The 23,921-nt window shown below is 32.2% G+C and overlaps 1 protein-coding gene and 2 pseudogenes across 10 annotated transcripts in view; 2 read left to right on the forward strand and 1 right to left on the reverse strand.

Annotated features, from left to right (window-relative positions):
• The window catches only part of ADGRL3 (adhesion G protein-coupled receptor L3), a 726,915-nt gene that overhangs the window by 136,123 nt on the left and 566,871 nt on the right, over positions 1 to 23,921 (forward strand). The window lies entirely within an intron of this gene.
• On the forward strand, positions 5,885 to 6,000 carry LOC120588556 (uncharacterized; annotated as a pseudogene).
• On the reverse strand, positions 18,461 to 18,579 carry LOC120588712 (uncharacterized; annotated as a pseudogene).

The following is a 23,921-nucleotide window of genomic DNA, read 5'->3' on the forward strand; positions in this document are numbered from 1 at the left end:
AATCAAAACCACAATGAGATATCACTTCAAACCTATTAGAATGACTATTGTCAAAAAGAAAATATATTATAAGTACTGATGAGGATGTTGAGAAAAGGGAATCCTTGTGCACTGTTGGTGGAAACGTAAATTGGTGCAGCTGCTATGGAAATTGTATGGAGGTTCCTCAAAAAATTAAAAGTAAAGATGGCCCATGATTTATGATGGTTAGACATGATTTTTTGACTTTACAATGATGTGATAAACATTCAGTAGAAACTATACTTCAAATTTTAAATTCTGATCTTTTCCTGAGCTAGCAGTATGTGATGTGATACTCTCATGATGCTGGGCAGTGGCCATGAGATGATTTTGCCCAAGTGCAGGCTAATATACATATTCTTAGCACATTTTAAGGTAGGCTACGCTAAGCTATAATGTTCAGTAGGTTAGGTGTATTAAATGCATTTTTGACCACATTATTTTCAACTTAAAATAGGTTTATTGGGATATAACCTCATTGTAAGTTGAGGAGCATCTGTAGAATTACCATAGGATCTAGCAATTTTACTCCTATCTGATGACTATGAAAACATTAAAACTTGAAAAAATATATGCACCCCTTTGCTTATTGCAGTATTATTTACAATAGCCAAGATGAGAAAACATCTTAAGCATCCATCCATGGATGAATTGATAAGAAAAATTACATATATGCATGTGTGTGTACACACACACACACACACACACACACACACACACACACACACACACAAGAATACTGTTCAGCCATAAAAAAGAATGAAATTTTACCATTTGTGAAAACATGAATGGACCTGGAGGACATTATTCTGAGTGAAACAAGTCATATAGACAGTACTGTATGATCTCACTTGTATGTGGAATCTAAAACAAAACAAAAATAAACAAAACTCACAATTATAGATAACAGATTGTTGGTTGCCAGCCTCAGGGGTTGAGGGGTGAGCAAACTAGGTGAAAAGAACTAAAAGGTATAAAATTCAAATTATAAAATCAATATATCATGAGAATTTAATGTACAGAATGACAACTACAGTTAATAATACTGTATTGCATTTTTGAAGGTTAATGTAAAGTAAATCTTAAAAGTTCTCTTCACAAGAAAAATAATTCTGTACCTATGTATGGTGATGGATGTTAGTAGACTATCGTGGCAATCATATACAAATATGGAATCATTACATTGTACACCTGAAAATAATGTAATGTTGTATGTTGCTTATATCTAAAAAAAAGAAAACAAAACAACAACAACAAAAAAAAACATTATTTGAGATTAACTTAAGAAAGGCACTACTTAAAAAAATATGCCTTGTGGAAGGAGGTCTCTTCTAGATTAAAATATTAAAAAGCATGGTCAAATATAGATGTAAACTTTTATTAGATTTTTTTGAGCAAGTTAGCACAAATAAATTGGATAGTGGGTGGTATTAAATAATTGTTAAATCAGGTGTGAAATTAAAATAGTGGTTAAATAGAAAATATTCTTATTTTTTAGATAAGAATGCCAAAGTATTTAGAAGGGAAATGTCAATGTGAGTATAATTTATTTTAAAATGTGTTAGCCTTCATCCATCCCTCAAAAGAGATGAAGCAAAGAAGGCAAATTTTTAGCAAATTATATATGAGGATAATGGGTATAAATGCATGCTTTGCATTGTTCTCTTCACTTTTCTAATTGGAATTAATTTTTTTATGTAGTAAAGTTTACCAGTACAGTTATCCACCTGTCTTTCTAAAACCACAAGTGGATTTAATAGTCTCACTTTTATGTTTCTAGTTAGAACCTACACCCAGCCATGCTTTGTATTTGTCTCTCTTCTTTCAGAAACATTTAGTATATAAATAATAAGTATAATACCAAGTATTTATTGGTTGTTTACTATGTGTCATGTGTAGTCTAAGTGATTGACTTGTCTTTTAATTCTCACAATAACCCTATGATTTGGGTAATGATATATTCTCTTTTCATAGGGGAACTGAGGTGTAGAGAAATTAAGTGGCTTGTCTTAGGTATCACAACTAGTAATTGGAGAGTCAGGAATGAGATCTTTGGCAGTCTAGCTACATTGCTTCTGCTATTAACCACTAAATTTGCTACTTCTATAAAATAGTTTATTACAAATAGCTGGAAATTCTAAGTATACCACATTACAATATAACCTGGACTTTCGGGAACTAAATTGTTTAAGAAAACATTATGTGAAAGGCAATACAAAGAATTACAGGAATGAAGGAAGGGTTAACTTAAGAAGGAATTTTAATGACTGAGGTTATTTATTTGGGAAATGAAGCATGAAGGCATACATATATAAAGTCCTCTATTACCCAGAGAGGGTAAGACTTTTTTTTTTTTTTTAATGCTGTCGTGGCCCAGATAGAGTACAGACTTTGAACTCTGACTCAATAAGCTATTGTAAGATATATAAAATTTTCAAAATTATTAATCAGAAATGCAAATGATTTGCCCATTACCTCTTGGTTCAGAGAGGCCAGGATAGTGGGTTCTGAAGAAATTAGCATGATTTATTAGTAGTTCCAAGTCATATTCATTTCAATTTATCAGCATGCCCTTGCTAAGACTAAAAAGCCTCTAGCGTTCACCTTGAGTGACTGTTCTGCCTTGGTTTGAACAGTGGTATAGTTTTATGGTCTCTTTTTCTCTTCTCAGTTTATTCTCTCTGGAGCAGGTTACTCTCTGGTTTCAAATTTTCCTATGATCACAGTCCTAATTGATCGGAATATTTAAGGTCATTGGACCAGAATAATTTGTCCTTGGCCCTTTATTGTGGTTCTTGAAAGTAAAAAGACTAGGTTTTATGAACATAGAAGTATAGAGACCTCTTTTCTAATAGCAATGCTTTAAACTGCCTGACGGGTAATCTTAAATGAGACACAACTAAGGTTCGGTGTTCTCACTGAAATTTAGTAAAATGAAATCTAATCCATTTACTGCTCAGAAATGTTATAAAGGTCAAGTAATATAAAATATATTCATTAGCTATAGATAAGTCCCACAGCTGTGTGCATTATATTATTATGGTTGAATTTTATTAATGTTTTTGTATTTATTTTAAATCTCTTCTAAAAAGGCATTCTCTCAGAGACATGTATTTTACCCTCAGAATATATTTCTGCATCCATAGCCCATCTTTTCAGATAATTTCCCAGTCTTTAAATAGTAGTAATGCATTGCTCACTCCACAGAAATTGAGTCGGCTCCTATTATTTATAAGCACAACTTTTGTACATGGTTTAAAAGCATTTTCTAAGTTCTCAGGTGAAGGTATGTATCAAAATATGGAAACCTCAACTTATCTTTCTAAAATTGGAAATTTGAAAATTATATTGTGTATTTTTAATCTGTGCAGTGTTTATGACTGAACCCTTTGTGGCCATGTCTGTTTAGAAAAAGTATGATTTGGCAGTCACAGCAGATATTGACCCACTGTCTCTTTAAAATATGTATGTATGTATGTAATATTTAGTTGCTGGTCATTTCACCTCTCAGCACAGCTATGCCAACCTTTCTATGGGAGTTATGTGTCTAGCAGCAAAGAAAGGAAATGGCAGTTTTCATTAAATGAATGGAAAATAAATTTGTATTTCAAGGATACTCTTGGCTTTGGAGAAAATGTTCATAATATTCAAGTTTTGAAGGGTAATCCTGAAACTATTAATTAAAGTATTAATTTGTTTATTTTTATTAATTTAAATTTAGTAATACCAACAGTTTTATAATTTATTAATATTTGACCCACAGCAATATATATGTTAATGCTATGCATTCCTGTAGAAAAACTTTGACACCAGATCCTTACATATAGAATGTGATATTTATGACTAATGGGTAGAGACGATACATTTTGACCACAATTTTGTTTCTTTTATCTGTGATAAATTCCTCTCCATTTTTTCCAAAAGTGGAAAAATGTAAAAGCTTTTGCCTCTGCTAACTCAGATTACTAACCTTCTGTATTCTCATTGGTGTCTAGGTAAAGTTAGAGATTTCTGTCTGTCAAAATGATCTTGGAAACGAATGCTTTTGAACTCAAGACATAAGTTGCATAGAATTCTTTTCTACAAAACACTTAAGACTGTATAAAATGCACTGTCTTTGGTACTTCATTAGCAAAATGGAACATTGTTTCTTTTAATGTAATAAAAATGATTTCACATGTTAAGATGAAGAATTTAATATTATTTTTCCTCAAAGAGAAAAAAAATCAGTTATGTTACATAACCATATACAATAGCTTTTTTCTCATATCCATAATACTGATTATAGCTTTTATTTTATTTTTGTAAGCATTTGTAATACTCTAGTGAAGCAAATACAATTTATTCCGTGGGATATTTGACAAGGTCATTGCATTAAATAGCTTCTTCAGTTTTGCTTAATTTTCTTTGCTTGGTTTCATTTTAAATTAAAAACAAACATTAAAATTTACCTTGCAGTTTCTTTTTGTAAATAGAATGGCTTACAAATGCATTTTATCATTTATTATAGGCAGCAAAATGATTAGTATAAGAAAATAACCAATTAAAATACCATTACTTCAAAGTCCTGACCTGAAAGTTTTTTTTTTTTTTTTCTGTTCGATATATTGGACACTTTCCCTCACTGAACACGTTCATGCTGTATCTCAATTTCCTCATTGGTAGCTGGCAATTTGCTGATACGATTCAATGACAAAATATGGTGCTTTATATTTTTTAAAATAAAGTGTTGGTTAATTATATGTGCAAACATGATTGAATTAGTCAACTAAAGTGGCATTAGTTTTAAATCTTGCCATTACAAATTCAGTCCACTATCTATTGGCATTATGAAATTTTAAAGTTTATCTTATTGCATTGATTTGGGGAAAGTTTTGATCCATAGCCTTCTTTTACCAAATTATTAGATTCTCTGATTTTACAATGTACTAAATTAATTGCTTATTAAAGGTTAATATATATTTCAGTTTATATAATGTTAATCAAAATAATAGTGTGGGAAAAGAAAACTTTTAAGGGCATGGATTTCTGTATACATAATTAGAATTAAATAATGCAGTAGAATTTTTGGAATTATATTGAATGATAATAGAGAATATTTACTTTTTTCATTATAGTAATGCATGTCTATTAAGGAACAAATGCAGAGAAGAGGAAATTAAGAACTTTTCACTTACAAGGTCACCAAAATGTAAAATTAGTTAATATATTTTATTTTACCCCTTTTGGGGTTATTTTAAAAACATAATTATAATATATTTATCTACTTTGGTTTCCTGCTTTCTTTAATTCACATTGTATTATAAGTATTTTAAAGACTATTTTACATTTTTCGTATAGAGGATGGTTTTCTTTATGCATAGACAGCCACATATTTTTGGCCTTAATAAATAAGGAAACTTGATGAAAATATATAGATATGACAGTTTTCAGACACACATGGAAGTTGTCTAAAACCAATAAACACTTTGATCTGTTTGGAAAAAAAGCAAAATAAAATAAAATAAAAAAAGATCATATTTGATATATATAAAATAAAATATTTCTATGAAAAAAATTTGCTCTAATATAAGTCAGAAGCTATCACTTATATATGTTATGTGAAGAAAACTAAAATATTGCCCAGAGGTTAAGGTACAAACCTTAGAATCAGAATGATTAATTATAGGCAATTTATTTAGCTTTTGTCTCTTCATAGAGAGTTATGGGTAGTTAGGATGGTAAAAGGTACTAGTAGAATTTTCCTCCTTTCGTCTTTTTAAAAACCCACAACCAGGATGTGGTTCTATAGTGTAGTGGTTAGCGCGTCTGCTTTACACGCAGAAAGTCCTGGGTTCATGCCCCAGTGGAGCCATGGTCCATGGCCTACAGCCATGCCACCCTGAACAAGCCTGATGTTGATCTCAGAAGCTAAGCAGGGTCGGGCCTGGTTAGTACTTGGATGGGAGACCACCTAGGATAGACCAGGTGCTGTAGGAATAAATAATAATAAAAAACAAAAACAAACAGACCTGTAACTATCAGGCTTTAGTCCAGAACATTCTACCCAAACTGTTCTTTTTAGTGACTGTACTGTGAAATCCAGAGATGAATTCTTATTTTCCCCTTCTTACTTGACCTTTCATTGGTTTTGAAATAGTTTGTCTCTTCTTGAAACATTTTTTTTTTTTCCAACTATTTTCTAGTTCATCATGGGGTCCTAGTTTTCCTTGTATTTTTCTGGCATATCCTTTAGTTTTCTTCAGTGATTTCTGTTCATCTTCCCCTATCTATAACTTTAGAGATTCACAGAGTTCAGTCTTTGCTTCTTTTCTGTTTCTGCCTATATTCATTTCCTTGGTGATCTCTTCCAGTTCAATATTAAATATTACATAAATACTGATTATTCCTAAATTTTATGTATAGACCAAACATCAACACCAGCTGTATACCCACATATGTAGCAACTTTCTGAAACATCTTCACTAGGTTGTGTAATAGATATTTCCAACTTAATATGTCCAAAACTAAGCTTCTACTCTTTCCACACATCTAAAGTGTCTTTTTCTGAAGCTTCTACAGTCTCAAAAATGGCAACTCCTTTTTTTCAGTTGCAAATGTAAGAAACATTGGCTTCCATTTCTCTCACACCTCATATACAGTTTACAAGCAAATGCTGTTGGCTCTACCTTATATACATTGAGAATTCCACTGCCACCATCTTGCAACTAAACCACTATTCTCACTTACTTGGGTTATTATTGTATCTTTCCAAGTAGTCCATTGGGCCCCTAATAATTTGTTCTTGATATAGCAACCAGAGCCATCATTTAAAATATGTCATATGATTATACTTTGCTAAAAATTTTCCCGTGGCTTTTTATCTCATGGAATAAAAGAATGTGAATAATAGCCTAAAAAGTTGTGCCAGAACTGGATTTATCCCCCTGTTAGCTCTCTGATTCCTCAGACAATTCTTTACCTCTCTTGCTCTGTTCTGGCCTGTTAGTCTCCTCACTACTATTTAAAAGTTCTTTTCACATCCTGGCTTTGCACCTGATCCCTCTGCCTGGAATCGCTCTTGATATAGATACCCACACAACTTGTTACCTCGATTCCTTCAGGTTTTTACTCAAGTGTCACCTTCTCAGTGAAAGATTCTGTTGTCATACTATCTAAAAATCTAAAATCCTTATAGAAGTCTGTTATCGCATACTGTGAAACATACTATCTGTTTTACTGAGATTTTTTGTTATCTGAATTCCTTTTGTTATCTAAGTCAGGAATATTTGTTTTGTTCATTTCTTTATTCCCAGTACCTAGAAAAATAATGCTTAGCACATAGAAGAAGCTCAATAACTTTCTTGGATTAAATATTTAGTGAATAGATGAATTTTAAATCATTTATATTCAGTTCATAATATGGACTATTATCATGTTATTTTCGTTCACATACACAGTATTCTTTATCATACCGATTAATCTTTATTTACGGTATTAGTTTTACATCTTGATTGTATGTCAGTGGGAGAAATATCTCCTAAATTACCTACCTGGGAGAAAGGCATAGGAATGAGGGTATTTCTTTCAATGAAATGTATGAGAGTTAGGACACAACAGAGATCCCTTAGAGCGATGTCATAGGAAATACTCTATGCTTGATATGGACTTGAGAGCTAGACAGTTTCACATTGTGATTTTAAAGTTTATAAATATTTCTAAGATGACTTTGAATACAGTTCTTAGAATTCAGTCCAATGTAAAATGAGCTATTTATTGAGGTAGGAGTCCTAAAGTGACCAAAATCATTAGAACAGATGATATATGTGAAATTCCTAAAGAAATTGTGATTATTCAGCCTGAATAAACAAGGATAAATGGCAAGCTTTATGTATGTGACAAAGGGCATTGACCAAATAGTTCCTGTAGCTACCAAAAATGGAACAAAAGAAATTAAGAATGTTTTTTGGCCCAAACTGTAAAAATTTTCTATAAGTTAGAGTTATTAAACTTGATGATATGTTATTAATAAAATTGTCTTTACATGGTTGTTTTTCTTAAAAAAAGAAAAGTTATTTCCTGGAATGAGTCTAGAAACTAAACTCTAAGAGGGATTTGAATTTTTAGATGTGTAAAAATAGCTGCTGAATGCAATATATTTCAATGAGACTTTTCCCACTTACAGTAACAAATAGTGAATTTGCTAAAATCCTTCGGACACTTAATGAGCATCTTTTTTGTTGCATAGAAAATACTAGAGATACAACATATTTGAGTATATAGTTCTTTCAAATAGCTCTTCCCATAGAGGATGACAATGTCATATAATAGTAATAATAGCAGCTAATATTTATGTATCTGGCTCTTTTAGTGAGCATGTGCCTATGTTATGTCATTTAGTTCTCCAAACAAACTCTGAGATAGACATTATTTTTTATATTCATATTACCAGTGAAGAAACTGAGGCTAGGAGATGCTGCAACCCACCAAAGGCCATGCATTTAATAAGTTGGAGACCCAGGGATGAGCCTAGTGCTTCTAATCCTGATTCTGTTCTTTTTAATAGGCAATAACAGAATGTTATGTGTCCTGAGTGATATGGGAGCACACAGCTCCTTGAATTGAGTTCTTTATCAGCCCTGTGACTTCCTGTAACTTTTTAAATGTCTTTCACCTTCATTTCTTACATTTATAAAGTTCGGATAATTATATTACCTGTATCATTTATGAGATAATTCCTGTATAGAAACAGTGCCTGGTATATAGCAAATATTCAGTGAGGATCAAAGAAGAATAGCTACATGTTATGAGAAGAGAGACTGATTGCATGATTGTAAAAGACTTTATTGAAATATCTGCTTTTGATTTCAGCCTTAAAGTATCAACAGCATTAAACCAGTCAAAGAAAGTAGAGAGGAAAATGAAGTGGTTATGAACATAGGCTTTGAGGTAAATAGGCTTGATTTCTAGTCCAGGCCCTGCCAATTACTAATAAATTACAAGGCCTCCATTGCTACATTTTAAAATCAGAACAGTAATGATAGCTACTTTCATAATGTTGTGAAGATTAGGTGAGTAAATCTATGCAAAAAGGCTTAGAATACTGCCTTTTCTATGTGCTTGAAATAGAACACGTAGTAATGTTAGCTATTTTTATTATGAATTTATCTGTATTTTAAGACACATTCTGGAAGCAATAAACAGTATGGATTGGCAGAAGGAGAATAGGAGATATAGAAAACTATAATATATTTCTATAAATTAAAATTAGCAAAAAATAAGTTATAAATGTTACTAAGAATTCCAGAGAGTTCAGTGTTTTGTTTTTTTAAGGAAGTTACCATAAATTTTAAAACATACATATTCATTCATAAAATTGTAGAAAAATACCCAGAAACAATTTAAGGAATTATGACATTAGCTATGTGTAAGCTGAAGTAGAAAAGTTCTCTGAGAAAGAATAGATTTGTTCATGATACAAGTATACATTTCAAAATGCTATTTTTATTTCATGTATATGAATATATGTAAGAAAAAATTATTTTCTGGATACTTCTGCTATAAAGTACCCCAATATCTATTCTATTTTTCAAAACTTTGTGTAACCATTTACCAATGTAAATCTCATCTTCCTGTATTTTAATTTAAAGCATAACCTGCTGTCAACATTGTCCCATGACTAGCCCTTCACTGCCTTTGTTCTGAGTTTAAATTCTGTATTATGATACAACAGTTTAGCTTGATGAATTTGAAATATCTCTTTTAAAACTTTATCAAATATTTGTGATTCTAGAATGACAGCTTCTCTATTTAAGCAGTTAGTTGGCATGAGCAGCATTTGTCCTAACATTAGTTTTAGAGGAGATTATTTTGATAATCATCATGTAAACCTTGTGGCACTCTTATTAGAGTTGTCCTGGCTTCCTAGTCCTGCAGGGAATTTTCTGTTTCAATTGTTGAAACGATTATTGTATTTTTGAAATTATTGTATGGTATTATTGAAAATTATTATAATTTACTATTATTATAAATATATTTTATAATTTTTGTGTATAATTTGTGATAAATAATTGGGGGAGTGTTCACACCATTGAATAAATGGTCTTCTATAAGTCTATCATGTGGTAGATAATATAAGAAATGTGCAATATTGACATACAAGGCAAGATGGTTATATTTGTTTCACATGAAAACCTATTGTGCATCTCCAGTGCTTTTAGTTCTTATTTAAAAACAAAATATTTATCTCATGTTTTTTGAATATTTATTTACATGACTGTTTCCTCCACAGAATATTAAGTTTCTTAGAAAGCAAAGCTCTCAGTGTTATTTTTGTATCATATATGTAATAGTGCAGTGTCTATAGCACAGAAGGTTTTTGAATAAATGTTAAAGGATGAATAAATAAATAGATGAATCCATTAACATAGATGGAGAATCAGAAAAGGACATTCTAAATTTAGGACACCATATGTACACAGGTTGGAGTTAGAGATGAGGACAGGGCATTTAAGAGATCACCAAAATTTAATAATAGTAGTGGCTATTGCAATATGACTTGAAGTGGTCTTTCTCTTCAATAGTTACGGTATCTTAATGTTATTATCAAGTGTTTTTCTTTGTTGTTGTTTTCCAATTATAGTTGACATTCAATATTTTATATTAGTTTCAGGTGTGCAGCATAATGGTTAGTCATTTATATAATTTACAAAGTGATGCCTTCTTTTCCCGCCATTAGTCTAGTACCCACTTGGCACTGTTACAATATTATTGACTATATTTCCTATACTGTATTTTACATCTCTTTAACTATTTTATAATTACCATTATGTACTTATCCGTTCACCTTTTTCACCCATCCCCCCAACCTGCCTCCCATCTGGCAACCATTAGTTTTGTCAGCATCAACTTTTGAACAGTTGTGTTGTGCATAATATTGGTAATAGATGTAATAAAGAAAAATTCTGCTCTGATATTCTTAAAACTATTATAATAATTATGACAAACCTTACTTTAGCCTTAGGTTGAATTTCTAGAGGGAACATTAAACAGTAGGATAGTCTCTAAATGATCTCCATAAAAAAAAAAAATGCTTATCTGGTAAAGGGAATGAAAAATGAGATGGGTATTGTAGGCTAATACCATTATGCTCAAGCCATAAAACAGTGGTAATGATATTATGACTATCATGCAGATGCTACTGCCTAGGCATCTTCCTAACAGACATTATTTGCTCTAAACAGAAAAAAATGAAATAAAAGGGAAACTGTTACTATTGAGTTCACTTGACTTCGGAGATCACAACATCAAAACAAACAAACAAAACACTTTAATACAATCTATCACTCAGAAGTTTAACTGATTTTCTTTTCTAAAATGTAAAAGCTAATTTTCTTTAGCTCTACAGAGACTACAGAAGGGACCAATATTTTGAGAAATGGAAAAGGCATAGAGGAGGCTCTCAGAAAGCACAGACTGTTTGATATTCAAGATCATTAGAGCTAAACTCTCAACAAGAGTTACATCATCCATGTATATTGGAGGCAAGCATAATATATTTTCTCCATACTAGCTCTGCTCTAAACTATCAGGTGGTCCAGATGTAGTTTGCAGTGGTGCAGTTGCATGTCAGGATCTCTCAGTGTTTGGTTCAGATATTTTGAGGAGATGTTTTATGGCAGCAAATCTAAAGTTGCTCCTACTTCTAAAAGCAATTCATACAACTTCTCAAGCTCTATAGCACATTTTCCTGCCTAAAGTATGTAGAACTATAGAACATCAGTCAGTATCCTTACAAGCTGCAAATATTAACAATTTTTTTTCTTTATCTTTTCTTTCTCTTGCTTTCTCTTTCAAATAACAGGGAAAAAATGAGTATTTCTGTCTTGTACAATTAGAATTCTATGTAATGCCTGTAACAATGCAGATTGATGAGAATAATGATGAAAGAGAAAAAATGATACTTATAAGACTTAGAAAAGCCGTTATCTTAATTTTGTTGTAAGGCTCATTCACTTTCTCAACAAATTAGACTACTTATCAGATAACTGATTTGAACTAGGGTTTATAATTTACAGTTTGATGATAAGCTAGCTACTTTCCTGAACGTAAGGCAATAGGAGGGGAATGAAGACATTTATTATGTTTTTAAAAGAAATAATTGTACTTAGGTACTTTATTTTAAAACAGCTCTTCTTTTTCCAATATGTCACTAGAGATGCTAAAAAGATTCTAGATTTCTATAAAGCCACAATTTTATGGAACACTTATGTGGCAATAGTTCGGCTAGCTTTACCATCAGCCTCAGAAAGGTCAATGGCTATTGACACATTATAAAGGCAAAAGTGGAAAGCAGCCTGGCATGCTGCTGTCTGTGCTATTTTCATACGGCAACTGTATCATTTTTCCCAGTGGAAAATAACAGGATGTCGCCTTGTAATTTTTTTTACTACTGTATAATAAAATATAGCCATAATAAATAGCATCTAAGCAAATAAAGCAGATTTGGACTGAATCCATTTTGCCTTCATCACTTGGTATAGTTCAGGCTTTTAAGTAGTTGTGTATCCTAAATTGGCTTAACTGGATTCAGTTGCATTTAACTTTGACTGCAGTGAAGTAGAAAAGATTTTATTTTTATTTGCTATTTAATATTTAAGTAATATTTTCAGTATACTTTTGTGCTCTATTGTGCTATTAACAGTGTATCCAGATTGCAGTCTAAATTGTGCTTTGATTAAGTAAGTTGACCTCTTAAATTGTTATTTCTGTTGTTATTGTTACTATTATTCTTATCCCTAATGCTGCTAATTAAATAGTTTCAAACCAAGAGTGTTGTACATTGTTAAGAATTTGCACATTTGGCTGTCAGTGTCCTGGGAGCAGGAATAATATTTAATTCAGTTTAGTAACTGTTAGCTAGTCCAGCTTCCAGTTTACTGTGTTTTTTTTTTATTTTTTTTTATTCCATTGATTATTGAAGTTTTTACTTGAAATCTAAATATATAAATAGGTTTGTTTTTTAAATATATTTAAAATTTTAATCCATTTTAATAGAATAAAGGTGAAAGTTACAAGTTAAAACTATAAGATTAATAGCATTTGCCTATTAGTAGGAATTTTGCCAAACATTAGAAGAAACACTTGATTCTGGGAGTGAAAAAATGATTTTAGCCAAGTTTTTCAAACTTCTTATCTGCCACTCTCCCAGAAATACCTTATTCATATTTCATCTTGATTTTTGACTATAATAACATAGGATGCTATTCTTATAGTTATAATAGGTACATAATAATCACAAAAAAGATAGATGCAGGACGATGTTTTCAATAAGGCATGATCCTTTAGTTTTAAAAACTATCCTGAATGTATAAGGACATATAAAACTTTATTTTCATTTACAGTTATAGGTAAAGTTATATTTGAATACTTTATCCCATATGAATTTAAGAATTTAACTTTATTTGTTAATGGAAAAGTTAGAAAAAAAGTCATTTTAACTATTGGTATTTTCTTTATATTGTCTGAATGCATACTTCAAAGTAAATTAGTTATATTTAGTAACAATTCAAACTAAATTCAGTACTAATTAAATTTTTAAAACTATATTTTTATTAAAGTAAGTAATTTCCCTTGTATTATATTCTTTGACATGGTATTTTAAAAAATGCTGTTTCAGTTTGATAGACCTTACTTTATAAAGAGTTGTGTCAGTGGCTTTGGGGCAACATTCATTATTGTTTAAAGGTCTAAAAATGAATGTGCTTTTATTCTAAGGAAAACCAACTAATTAAAAAAAAATCTAGTGGACATTGTTTCAAAGGAGTGATAAGAATCCCCCTCCACCCTTTTAGTTATGTGATATCAAAATAACTTAGCATATGGGTTTATATGCTCTTCTTTTTACATACATAATATATAGAAACAAAATAGATATACTTAAAAGCAATGTCCTTAAAATGGATGGGTAAAATACATACTAGTATATACATATCTTTTACTAAGGGTATTAATTTTTAGTTATCTATAATACCAGTAGAATTTGATCTTATTCATTTATAATTAGTTCAAATTGTATATGAGTAAAACTCCAGTTATGTAGAATCTTGTTTGGGGAGGGGTTTCTTTGGGTAGAGAAAAAAATTGAAAAATTTGAGACAAATATTCACCCAATTAAGGTGGTAACATTCCAGGTATTTGACAGTTTGAATAAAACTGTTTTTAAAATTCTTTCTAGGTAGTGCTCAGTTTTCCTCAGAGCTTTAAGTATTTGTGGTGGTTGTTACTCTGTCAGTATGCTTCCTCTGCTCCTTCTGATTTCTATTTGTTAGGATTCTATACAAAATAAAGAATGACTAAGTCTTGATTGAGGGCCTCTGCGTGAGTCAAGTTCATTGAGTTTTAGTACAGTGCGACCTTTTTTCTTTTTTCTTTTTTGCAATATATTTCCTGATTTAGGAGTGTACGTTAGATTGGTCTGATTTCTAGATGTTGGTTTAAGGGTCTTATTATTGGAGAATACAAAGCACACCATTTGAAAGACCTCAGTACTTAAGGTTTTCTGTTTGAATCTTATACAAAATGAGAAATAAAGCTTCATGCAATGAACTACAGGTAATGTAAGAATGGAACAGAAAAAAAGGAGAAAGTAGAGTAGCAGTGCAATGGACATCTGATAGTTGATATGTAAACTAATCCCTTTAGTCCTCTAGCTAGATTCTTTTATTTTTTTTTTAATTTTCTTCTGTTTTTTGATTCCACACACTCGCACAGTTGGAACATCCCCAAAAGACTTTGGCAGAGGTCACTTCTCAGAAGCTTTTAAAACTTTAGTTAGCATACATTTATTGACTTTTTTTTAATGACTAAAGTAATGAGGATTTTTGGAAAAAGTTGATCTGAGATTCAGTGTCTGGTTTGGCAATCCAAACTCATACCTTTGAGAACACTTCATTAGATTCTGGGTTCTCATCTTTAGCAAAACTTAATTAGGATTCTGATATATTAGATTTCATTGGGATTGATATCAGCTGATAATTGGGCCTCTTAGAGATGGAAGATAAAAATCACGTTTCTAGAACTGAGTCCAAAACTGAATGAATATATAAAAATTCAGAAACTCCTTTTTGAAAATTCAATCATAAGTCTGTAGAAAATATTTAATAGACTGTGTTGGCACAATAACTTGTTCTTAGGCGATTCTCTCCATATTTGTTTGAAATTAAACAGTTCTATTTGTCTAAATTAGCCACGAAGGGAAAGTACATTTTTGTGAACTAAAAACTTGATAATTGAGGATAGGGTAATGTTTAAAGAAAAACATTTTTTCATATTTCAGCATTTCTACTTCAATGCATTTTTAAAGTTTCTTGTTTAAATTTGAACATTAAATAAAACATGACAAATTTTCCCACATTCATCATTCTGAGATTATTCTTGTAGGAATCAGGAAGTGTCCTCTCTAAGTTATTCTGGTTGATACTGTCTTAGTATGCATATTTCATGTTATCCTCTAGTGTCAAAGGAAAGGAGATACGGAGAAATGTTTCAATAATATACACTGAAAAGTGGAGATTATACATTGTGTTTCATAATTATTTAAAGATCATTTAAATAGAAAATATCTTGAGTACATTCAAAGTGAATTGATTCATATGCAACCTTTCAAAAATACATCTATTAGAAAGACTAAGGTAACTATATATTTTTCTATAACCACCTAAAAAAACCAAACAAACGGACACATATGAGCTTTACACTTCATATCTAAAGAAGCAATAGTAATCAGTTTCACTTGGTTGAGGTATAATTCGAAAATTCTATATAATTTATAAGTTGTAGTTTTCTACTTTAACAGGAATTCTGAGACTATATTTTCCTTCTTAATTCCTCTGTATTTTGAAAAGTATTTTTAAAATTTGCTATATTGGTACCGAAGTTGAAACAAGTGAACATTGTTCTATATAATCTTCTTAATTATACCTTAAATATTAAATTATTGTATTATATTTTCATTAGTTATAAAGCAAACTATTCAAATTATTTTGAACTTTTCTGTCGGAGAACATAAAATGTGTGCACTTTTTAACAGTTATTTATGATACAGGTATTAGGGTAGATTTCAGTGTGTTTTATCGGAAAACGATTACTTAAAAGTATAGAGAGTAGACACATTTATTGTAGATGGAAGAAGCTCTATGAATTCTATTATATCTGGAAACCAAGATTAGGATGCAGACATGTTATGTATAATTATGGTAATGCCATAGCCATTTCTGAGGGGGAAAACCAGATTCAATTGAATGATTGATTTTTTATATTGATAACTTGAAAGATATTTCTCAAGCAGAAGAAAAGAAGAACATATGTTGTTGAGGACATTTTTCTGGAAGCCCACTAAGTCTTCTTAGGGTTAGAGCAGTGGGCTGCTGAGTAATTGGAAAATCTAACTGTTAAAAGGAGAACAGGAAGCTCTTCTGCCCCCAGCCATTAATTCATCTTGCTCATACAGATCTCTGCTATGAACTGAGTCATTTTCTAGGTATTGTTTCTAGCCTTCAGTGGTCACATCTGTTGTATATTTTATAATTTCTCCCATCATAGGAAACATCTCATTTCCAATGTACTGCAGAATGCTAGAACTCCTTCTGATGGCAAATTATTCACAGCAGGTCACATTTTATCCTTTATGCCATAGGGCAATAGCTACATAGATCCTTACATAGAAACAAACTAAACCATCTGTGAATCAGTCCTTGGCCAGACTCAAAGAAAGAGGTGCTTGTAGAGTATATAAGCTTTGGGTAGTTTTGGATACTTGGAAGAGGATAATGTCCTTGCCTTTTAGTATCTTTGTCAAGACTGAAAGAGTACAGCAAAAAGAGATCCTTGGAAGAATTACCACTCAAGTATAATGTTTTAACCAAATACCTGCTGAGAGAAGAGTTTTGGTGTCATAAATGCCATGCACTTCTGATTAATTAATTAGGATATTACCATTTCTGTGAGGACAGAAACAATCTCTATATAACTGAATTGCAGACTAAAGGAAATAAGTAAAAGGCCAAATTTTTTATTTTGATTTTAATAAGTAAAAGTTATTCTCTTTTAGGGCAAGAAATTTATATATACTGCTTTAATCTTTGATGTTACACAGTAGCTGGGTATATGGTAGACACTAATTAAGGATTCGGTCCTTTTCTCTTTTTGCTTTCCATCTTCTGTCCTACTTTATCCTATTCTATTCTTCCCTATTCTATCCTATTGTATACTATCCCATCCTATATTCTGTATGCAGGTAGGCAAACTGTCACCACCAGAGATTCCTTTGCTTATTTTGTATTTTAACATATTTTTTTTTCTGGCTTTATTGAAATATAATAGACAATTAGTTGCTCATATTTACATTATACAATTCAATGATTTTTTTTTGAAATTAAGTTGGCATACAAAATATACCAGTTTCAGTTGTACAGCATAGTGATCAGAGATCCACATAACTCACAAAGTGATCACCCCACTAAATCTAGTACCCTTCTTCCTCCTTACATATTTATTACATTATTAACCCTATTTCCCATGCTACACTCTACATCTCCATGTCTATTCTGTAACTATCCATTTGTATCTCTTAATCCTTTTGCCTTTTTTTGCCGTCCCCCACAACCTCTCTCACATCTACTAGCCCTCAAAATATTCTCTGTATCTATGAGTTTATTTCTGCTTTTGCTGTTGTTGATTTTGTTCTTTAGATTCCACGTGTACGTGAAATCATACGAAATTTGTCTTTCTCTATCCGGCCCATTTCATTAAGCGCAATATCCTCGAGGTCCAGCGCAGTATCATCGAGGTCCAATATCTTTTTCCATCCCCCTCCCTTTAGTCTGTGTGTGTCTTTTAATCCAAAGTGAGTCTCTCGTAGGCAGCATATGTATGGATTTCGTTTTCTTTTCCATTCAGCCACTCTATCTTTTGGTTGGAGCACTTAATTCTTTTCCATTTGAGGTACTTGGTAGGAATGTAATTATTGCCATTCTTTATTCATGTTTTTGATACATGTTTTTTCTTCTTAAAGAAGTCCCTCAAACATTTCCTGTAATATTGGCTTGGTGTTGATAAATTCCCTTAGCTTATTTTTGTCTGGGAAGATCTTTATCTGTTCTTTTACTCTAAATGATAGCTTTGCTGGATAAAGTATTCTTGGTTGTAGATCCTGGGTTGTCATCACATCGGATATTTTGTGCCAACCTCTTCTGTCCTGCATAGTTTCCTTTGAGAAATCAGCTGCTAGTCTTACATGTGCTCTCTTGTAAGTAACTAACTTTTTTTTTTCTTGGTGCTTTTAAGAGTCTCTCTTTGTATTTAACTTTTGGCATTTTAATTATTGTTTTATTTTTTATTTTATTTATTTATTTTTTTTAGGCAAGGCAGCTTACAATCCCTTATTTTTTTATTTTTTTTATGCCTACAGCACCTGGTCTTCCTAGGTGGTCTCCCATCCAAGTACTAACCAGGCCTGACCGTGCTTAGCTTCCGAGATCAGATAGGATTGGGCTTGTTCAGGGTAGCATGGCTGTAGACTGGCATTTTAATTATGATGTGTCTTGGTGTGGGCCGCTTTGGGTTCCTCTTTTTTAGGACTCTCTGAGTCTCCTGAGGTCATATGTCTATTTCTTTTACCAGGTAAGGGAAGTTTTCCATCATTATTTCTTTAAGTAGTGATTTAATATCTTGTTTTCCTTCTGGTACCCCTTTGACAAAGATAATTTTACATTTAACAGTGTCTCATAGGCTCCTTAAGTTGTTATTATAGTCTTGGCTTCTTCTTCCTTGCCATTCTGATTGAGTGTCCTTGGCTTCCCCATCCTCTATTGATCATTTAATCCTCTTCTTTATACACTCTGTTTATTCCATTTAATATACTCTTCATCTCAGATAATGTGTTCTTCATTTCTGACTGGCTCCTTTTTATAATTTCCATATCCATTTTTATGGGTTTTTTTTTTTTTTTTTTTTTTTGTTTTCAACTCTTCACTAAAGGTCTCACTGAATTTATCTACACTTCCCAAAAGTTCATTGAGCATTTTTATAAGCAGTGTTTTGAACTCTGCTTCTGTTAGATTACTCGACTCCATTATTTCTGGATCTCTGTTCTGTTCCCTTATATGATTTCTGCTTCTTTGTCTTCCCATTTTGCCTGCCTTTCCATGTCTGTTTCTATGTACTAAGCAAAGCTCCTAAGTCTCTCGGTCTTATTAGTGTGGATTTATGAAGTCAATGTCTAGTGGCACCGTCTTGAGAAGGGTTCAGCTGCAGGCCAAATTTAGCCTCAGTCTATGCCCTTCTGGGGCCACCTGTTAAGATTCAGCAAGCAATTCACAGATGCTGCACTTATAGTTGCCTCAAGAGGCTACTCCAGAAACTGAGGCCAGCTGCCACCAATGTGAGTCTTGGAGCTGATTAGGCTCACCTGATTAGGCAAGGACACACCTGGATGTGGCTTGAGTGGGGCCATGAGTGGTGGAAGCAGAGTTTCAGGGTATCCTCTGGGCAGAGCACCTCCGTTATTCAGTTTGATGACGTCTCAGCTATGGTGGCACTTTGCACACGATACGGGGAGGGCTCAAAAGAGGAACAATGGATACCACCAGCACTTCTGTATAGAGAGACCCTCGCCTCTGACTCTCACTCCAACAACTCAGCGTCCCTCTGTGCACCTGGAACAGTTAGGTGCACCTGGAACAGTTAGGCAAGTGCTGGTGCTTAGAGTGAGTCGGTCGGTCACCGGGAAAGTCTGCTTGTGGACATCGCCCCTTTAAGAGGAGTCTGCAGCTGTAGCTGCCGCAGTCTCTGTCCCACTCAGCCGCTTGGACTGGGCAGCCTCACATCTTTTCCCCCTCCTACCTTCTACCATTACAAGTCAATTAATTATTTCTCTCTCTCATTGTAGTTCCTCTGTTCCTAGATTCCAGGCAACTTTAATTGCTGTTTCCTCCTTGCTTTTGTCACAACTTTGGTCTAAGAGGGATGAACAGAGCCTCTATCATCTATGCCATTTTTTCCTCTCTCCTATTTTAATGTATTTTGATATTCATCTAAACAAAATGTAAGAAGTTCAGCCTTTTATGAGTAAAGTGTTGGGTAATACATAGATTAAGCTTTGAGGATTATTCTCTGTTTTAGATTATCTGTAGCTCTTTTTCCCTAGTAATAAACTGTGAGTTTTCCATGTACCATATATTATTTATGTCCTATGTAGTTTTAATGGCTATTCTAAGAAAGTTACATATTTTTAGTGGGAGAAAGTTTTGAGTAATTTATTCTAATTATTATATTAAAGATGAAGACATTAAGGGCTAGAAAAGGTAAGGGTTTTTATAACGTAAAGCATTAGTGGGAGAGTTTTCATTTTAACATGGGTCTTCTGATTAACATTCACCTTTGCTTCTTTTATTATGTCTTTCCTTTTGCTTAACTTGTATTTACATTTTTTTTTTAACTTGCTTAATGTAGCAGCTTTGGTATTGATTCAAGAACATTTTTCTTTTTCAATGGATGTTTAAAGCTATAAATTTGCCTTTAAGCACTTCTTTAGCTGCATTCCATACATTTTGATATGTTGTGCTTTAGTTTTGATTCAGTTCAAAATTTTTTCTAATTTCTCTTATAATTTCTTCTTGATGCATAGGCTATTTAGTAGTATTTATTCAAATTTCCTTTTATTTAGGGATTTTCAAAAGTTATTATTCTTTTACTTTGAATGTAGTTCTGTTTGGTTAGACAACTCTATATGATTTTAATTATTTTAAATTTATCAAGATTCGCTATTTTATTTCAATAATAATAATAAAAAATGACCTAAAAGTCTAGCAGAGGGTAGGAGGAGATTCCCAGGAAGAAATGCCACAGTATCCCCACTGTTATTATGAATAAAGTCATTTTTCTAGAATGAAGACTTCTTAATTTATTGCATAACTAGGCAGTTTCCATTTTTCCTGAAACAGTTGTTTTTGGCAATCTTTTTAAATTTTTTCATTGATTTAAAAGTTGTGCTGAAGGCACTCTCCTTCTCACATGACTTCATAAACGATCACACATGGAAAATATAGTATATTTAGAAGTAAACTTTGTATTTCCGATTTAAAAATTTACCAGGAGCTTAGAAATGTATTTGTGTTCAAATTGTTGAGGCTAATTTCATGGAAGGTTGAAACTTTAGCATTGTATTAGTAAGATATTTAACATATAAGTATAGAGAAGTGCAGAGAGCATTCTTGGTATAGAGGAGTGCATTAACAAGCCACTGTGTCCAGAACAATCTGTTTGAGAAGTCAGTCAGCAACCCAAGCTAACTGACGTGCAAATTCTATTTGGTACTGTAGAATAGTGTCAAAAGGATGTTTGCATTAGAAAATAATGTATTCATCCTGTAAAGGGTCTTAAAAGCCAGATTCTATGGATAGTAATGGGGTGCTTTTATGGATTGCTGAGCAGAAAGTCATTATGAGAAAAATGAAATTTCACATTACCTTACAAACAATTGTCAAAATGATTTCAGAGGGGATAGAGTGGTACCGAAGAATACCAAGCTGCTATTGTAATATACCAGATATAGTGGCCTGTGGTGACAGTATGTAGAGGGCAAGAAGCCAAATGCAGTGCAAAATGCCTTGGAATCTTGTCTTGGTACCATCAGTTGGTAACCCTGATAACCTTTACAATTGCAGCTTTCCAATCTGTAAATAGAAAATATTCCTTCTCTGCCTACCTCACATGGCTGTAAAGATTTTGGTATTAGAAATGAGATGAAAAACAAATCTGAACACTTTGTAGAGATAATAATATGGTGGTGCATGATGATAGATATCAACAAGGAATGAAAGTAGATGATACTTGAAGATAACCCATAGACAAGTAGATTGAGAGAGACTGAAAGAAGATAATTGAAAAAATAATTTTGAATATCATGAGCAAAATAATAACATTTGAAGGCCTAGGTAAACTTGTGGAGATAGAATGTCATAAATTTAATTGTGTCTATTGTACTTTATCTCATATTTTGTTATTGGAATCTTCCTAATAATTCGAAATGATAGATTTGAAAGCTATACCCTTCATTTTACAGATAATAAAATTGTGGCACCTGATATTTAACTATTTATTTAGTTCTAAAAATTATTTAAGGACTAACTCTTACAGATAAAAGTTGTCTTACAAAGTTTTCTCTAATTTATTAAAATTAAAAAAAATTCTTTCTTACTGATCTTTTAAAAAATATCAGTGTCATTTTATTCTGCAAACCATCTATTAACTGACATCAGAATGATCTTTTAAAAATATATTTGTACATGTAACTTTTTCATTGTTTCATGAAACTTTACTGGACAGTTCTGTAGGATATGTCACATAACTTTGGAATTAATGGCATACAAAGACAGTAAAATAAGTTTTTTTTTTTTAACATTTTATTTTTTTATTTTCCCTCTCCTCCTCCCCTCTCCTTTCTGGTAACCACTAGTCTATTGTCCATGTTTATGAGTCTCTGCTTGTTTGTCCTGTTCATTTGTTGCTTTTAGGTTTATATCCCACATATGTGATATCGTGTGATTTTCAACCTTTTCTGTTTGGCTTATTTCACTTAGTATGGTTATTTCAAGAGTCATCCATGTTGTTGCAAATGGCTGTATTTCATCTGTTCTTATGGCTGAGTAATAGTCCATTGTATATATGTACCACAGCTTCTTTAGCCAATCATCTATTGTAGGACACTTCGGTTGCTTCTATGTCCTGGCCACTCTGAATAATGCTGCTATGAACATCAGTGTGCAAATATCTTTTCAAATATGAGTTTTCCAGTCTTTGGGGTAAATACCTAGTAGAAGGATTGCTGGATCATATGGTAGGTCGATTCTTGGTTTTGTGATGAACCTCCATACCGCTTTCCATAGTGGCTGTACCAATTTGCAGTCCCACCAGCAGTGTATGAGGGTTCCTATTTCTCCACATCCTCTCCAACATTTATTATTGCTTGTCCTGTTGATTATAGCTATTCTAACAGGTACGAGATGGTATCTCATGGTTTTGATTTGCATTTCCCTAATAGCCAGCAATGTTGAGCATCTTTTCATATATTTGTTGGCCCTTTGTATGTCATCTAGAGAGAAGTGTCTGTTCAGGTCCTCTGCCCATTTTTTGATTGGATTGTTTTTGTTGTTATTGTTGTTATTATTGAGTTGTATGAGTTCTTTGTATATTTTAGATATTAGGCCCTTATCGGAGGTGTTGCTTGCAAATATATTTTCCCATTCAGATCGTTGTCTCTTTTCCTTGTTGAGGGTTTCTTTTGCTGAATGAAAGTTTTTTAGTTTGATGTAGTCCCATTCATTTAGTTTTGCTCTTAATTCCCTTGCCTTTGAGGTCAAATTCATAAAATCTTCTTTAAGCCCAAGGTCCTTGAGTTTAGTTCCTATGTTTTCTTCTATGCATAAAATAAGTTTTTATCTTAATTCCTGAACTAATTTTTACTGGGATTTCCTGTAATCTCATTTAAATATCAGAATGTGAAAGTGAGGTGCATTCTAATAATATTTAGCATTATGGAATTCTGAGATGATTATTTCCTGAAAAATTTACTTTAATAATCTTTTCTGCCATTTATTATAAACATCTGCTTACCAAATTTGGACAGTAACAATCATTATAATGCTATTTGAGAAACTTGAGGGGGTAGATTCTGAATTTGAGACATAAATTCTGACTTTATTCCTCAGTGTCCCAGAATAGTTATTTGTAATGTAAAGAAGATAATGTTCATAACAACCTCAAAAGATTTTTGTAAAAGGTAAGTGATAATATAATAGAAAAGTTTAATTTTAAAAAAAAAATTAAGGTTAAATGAGAATATAAAGTGTTCAAGAATAAAG

The sequence above is a fragment of the Pteropus medius genome, unplaced genomic scaffold (assembly GCF_902729225.1).
Source record: "Pteropus medius unplaced genomic scaffold, Ma_sr-lr_union100, whole genome shotgun sequence".
Taxonomy (NCBI): Eukaryota; Metazoa; Chordata; class Mammalia; order Chiroptera; family Pteropodidae; genus Pteropus; species Pteropus medius.